Below are 3,835 nucleotides of genomic sequence, written 5' to 3'. Positions count from 1 at the left end.
CTCCGGTATTGTCCCAATCTCACCCAGAACCTTTCTGTTGTCCAAATATAGTCGTCCAATATATCAATCTTCATGTCTCGACCATTTCGAGACTCCTCGTCATGTCTATGATCACATCTGGGACTCCGGAAAACCTTCGGTACATCAAAACACATAAACTCATAATATAACTCTCATCTAACTTTAAGCATGCGGACCCTACGGGTTCGAGAACTATGTAGACATGACCGAGACATGTCTTCGGTCAATAACCAATAGCGGAACCTGGATGCTCATATTGGCTCCTACATATTCTACGACGATCTTTATCGGTAAAACCGCATAACAACATACGTTGTTCCCTTTGTCATCGGTATGTTACTTGCCCGAGATTCGATCGTCGGTATCTTAATACCTAATTCAATCTCGTTACCGGCAAGTCTCTTTCCTCGTTCGCAATGCATCATCTCATAACTAACTCATTAGCTACATTGCTTGCAAGGCTTATAGTGATGTGCATTACCGAGAGGGCCCAGAGATACCTCTTCGACAATCGGAGTGACAAATCCTAATCTCGAAATATGTCAACTCAACAAGTACCTTTGGAGACACCTGTAGAGCACCTTTATAATCACCCAGTTATGTTGTGACGTTTGGTAGCACATAAAGTGTTCCTCTGGTAAGCGGGAGTTACATAATCTCATAGTCATAGGAACATGTATAAGTCATGAAGAAAGCAATAGCAACATACTAAATGATCAAGTGCTAAGCTAACGGAATGGGTCAAGTCAATCACATCATTCTCCTAATGATGTGATGTCGTTAATCAAATGACAACTCATGTCTATGGTTAGGAAACTTAACCATCTTTGATTCACGAGCTAGTCAAGTAGAGGCATACTAGTGACACTATGTTTGTCTATGTATTCACACATGTATTATGTTTCCGGGCAATACAATTCTAGCATGAATAATAAACATTTATCATGATATGAGGAAATAAATAATAACTTTATTATTGCCTCTAGGGCATATTTCCTTTAGAAGTGTCGGGCGAGTGCACCGGGTAGAGGCCGTCTGGGCTGTCACATCGGTGGAGTACCATCCCGGTACGGGCGTCCTTGACAGAAAAACCCACTTTGTCAAATTCAACAGTTAAAGGATTTTCACGTGTAAGAGAACGAACGGAAACAAGATTAGTGGCTAACTCAGGTGAAACTAAGACATTAGACATATGTATAGGCATGGAGTTAGACGGAAAAGAACCATGACCGACATGAGTAATGGGAAGGGATGAGCCGTCCCCAACAGTGATACGACATGTAGTAGAAACTGGATATGCGGAGTTGAGGTTACCACGGTTGGAAGTCATGTGGGCGGTAGCCCCGGAGTCCATATACTAGTCGCCGCCTCTGGTGTATGTGTTGGGGGTAGGAGCGGAGTGAAGCGTCGCGAGAAGGGCCGGATCCCAGGGTGCCGGCGGAAGTGCAGCGGCCGCGACAGGAGGTGCGGCGGGGTAGGCGGGCAGAGCCGTGGTGTAGCCGCCCAGGGCCGCGTACGCCGGCGTGGCGACAGGGTAGCCGCCTAGAGCAGCGAGCAGCGCCTGATGGGCACCAGGGCGGGGGCCGAGGATCCCGGCTGGGACGAGGGCCCGCGACACCAGCATGGTGTACGCGTGGACCACCCCCGTCCAGGGGTTGGTCGCGGTGACCCAGGGAGCCGGGGGCAGCGCCTGCTGCTGCGGCTGGCGGGGTGCCCCCCCTTCACGACGTGCTGCTGCTGCTGCTGCTTCTTGCCGCGGCGCCCCCCGCGGCGACGGTCGGGGGCAGGGGCGGCGACTGGTGCACCGGCGGGGCCTAGAAGTAGGCCGCCGGTGGCGGCGGAGGCCACGGCGGCTGGGGAGCCGTGGGAGGAGCGACGCGGGAGGTGCCCGCGGCAAGCGGCGTGTGCGTGGCCCGGGACTTCACCATCTTCATCCTCCTCTCCTCCAACCGAAGATAGGCCACAACCCGAGGAAAGGTCGGGTCCGGGAGGAACGTGAGGTTGGAGGCCAAGTTGCTGAACTCTTCGTTCAGGCCAGCGGCGAGCGTCTGAGGAGAAGATTGTCGGAGACCTGCTCCCCGAGGTCGCGAAGCTCATCAACAAGTTTCTTAAGGCGCATACAATAATTGTCAATGGACGAGTCAAGTTCATGGCAGCCAAAAAATTCTTGCTGAAGGAACACGCGGCGCTGGAGGGCGTTGTCGAGGAAGAGCCCGTTCAGCTTCGCCCACACCGTTTGCGCGTCATCAGTGTCGCAAACGATGGTGTGGAAGATGTCCTTGGAGATGGTTTGGTACAGCCAGCGGGTGATGGTGGCGTCGATGGTCAGCCACTTGTCGTCCGCGAACATGAGGTCGGAGTCAACGGAGCCATCAACGTGATCGATGAGGTGGTACTCGTGGAAGACAAGGGAGAAGTAAGTCTTCCAGGCGTAGTAGGTGGAGGTGGCGTAGTCGAGGATGACGGGCACACGGGCGAAGATGTCGAGATCGCGAACAATTTCCATCGAGGGAGGGGTCGAACCTTCGAAGGGGTTGGAGGGAGGGACGCGTCGGCGTGGGGAGAGGCCATCGGTGGGTGGCACAGAGACCGAAGGGGCCGGCGGCGCGAGTGGGTTGGGGTGGTGGCGTGGCATCCGAAGGCAGTGGGGTGGTGGGAGGCGATCGGGAGGGAGATGGGTGGCGATCGGGAGGAAGGAGGGGGCTCGGGAGGTGGGGCCGCGCGCGGCAACGGGGGGCTGGGCGCCATGGAGATGTGGCGGCAGCGGCGGCTGCGGGGGGCTGGGCGCCATGGAGATGTGGCGGCGGCGGCGGCTGCGGGGGGCTGCGGTGGCGACAGCTAGGGTAGGGTAGGAGCGGAAGCTAGGTTTAGAATCGGATGCACGGTGCACGTATATATAAGTACGGTGCACCCGACCATATTGAAGGCAATGCAACTCTCGATGTATTGATCGGGTGCACGGTGCACGTATATATAAGTACAAGAGCAGCCCTCAGCCTCATAAAAAAGGGCAGCTCGGTACATGTAGCTCCCGCTTGTGCAGGGTTGGGGGAGGGTCCGACCATTTTGGGTCTATAATACGCAGCATTTCCCTACATTTCTGTAAGAGGCTGTTTCCAGGACTTGGCAGCAGCTTTACCACTGCGCCAAGGCTCCCCTTCAGCCCTCAGCCTCATCCATACAAAAAAATAAAATAAAGACGGGCCGGTAGGAGATTATCCTAACAGATACATGCACATGATATGTTCAACATACACCATGCCATGAGTTCCGGCGGCTAGCCGATAGCCGGATACTACATCATCAACTAGTCCAAGCTGTTTCTATGCCATCAAGGACTGCTTCTGCCAGAAGAAGTAGAACCACACGCTGCAGTATAAATCGCTGCTAGCAGTGGGCGCGAACACGGTAGCGCGGCTGGAGTACGAGCTTGCTGTGCCCCCACCGCCGTGCGTGCATGTTCGTCCACGAGCCCAGCTCTCCACCGGCCACCATGGTTGTTGGTAGTTGGGAGCTGGAACAGAAGCATGCTGCAAGTGGGCCAGGACAGGGACAGATTGTGCAGAGAATACATCCCATAAAGTAGACTAAAACTGAAGAATATTTTTTTTTGAAACGGAACAAAAAAAACTGAAGAATACACTCATACATATAGTGGTACATATCCCAATGCATGTTCAATGGTGAGATAACAGGGAGGTGTGCCTGCAGGTGCTCCTATGCAATTTCGCTTATGAGATTGAATCTTTTGCCTCACTTTACATGGGGTTTGATGATTTGCCCATGTTTGTCTCATTGACAAGTAGCCCCAGCC

The sequence above is a fragment of the Triticum aestivum genome, chromosome 2B, assembly GCF_018294505.1.
Source record: "Triticum aestivum cultivar Chinese Spring chromosome 2B, IWGSC CS RefSeq v2.1, whole genome shotgun sequence".
Taxonomy (NCBI): Eukaryota; Viridiplantae; Streptophyta; class Magnoliopsida; order Poales; family Poaceae; genus Triticum; species Triticum aestivum.
Note: the sequence above shows the minus strand (reverse complement) of the source record.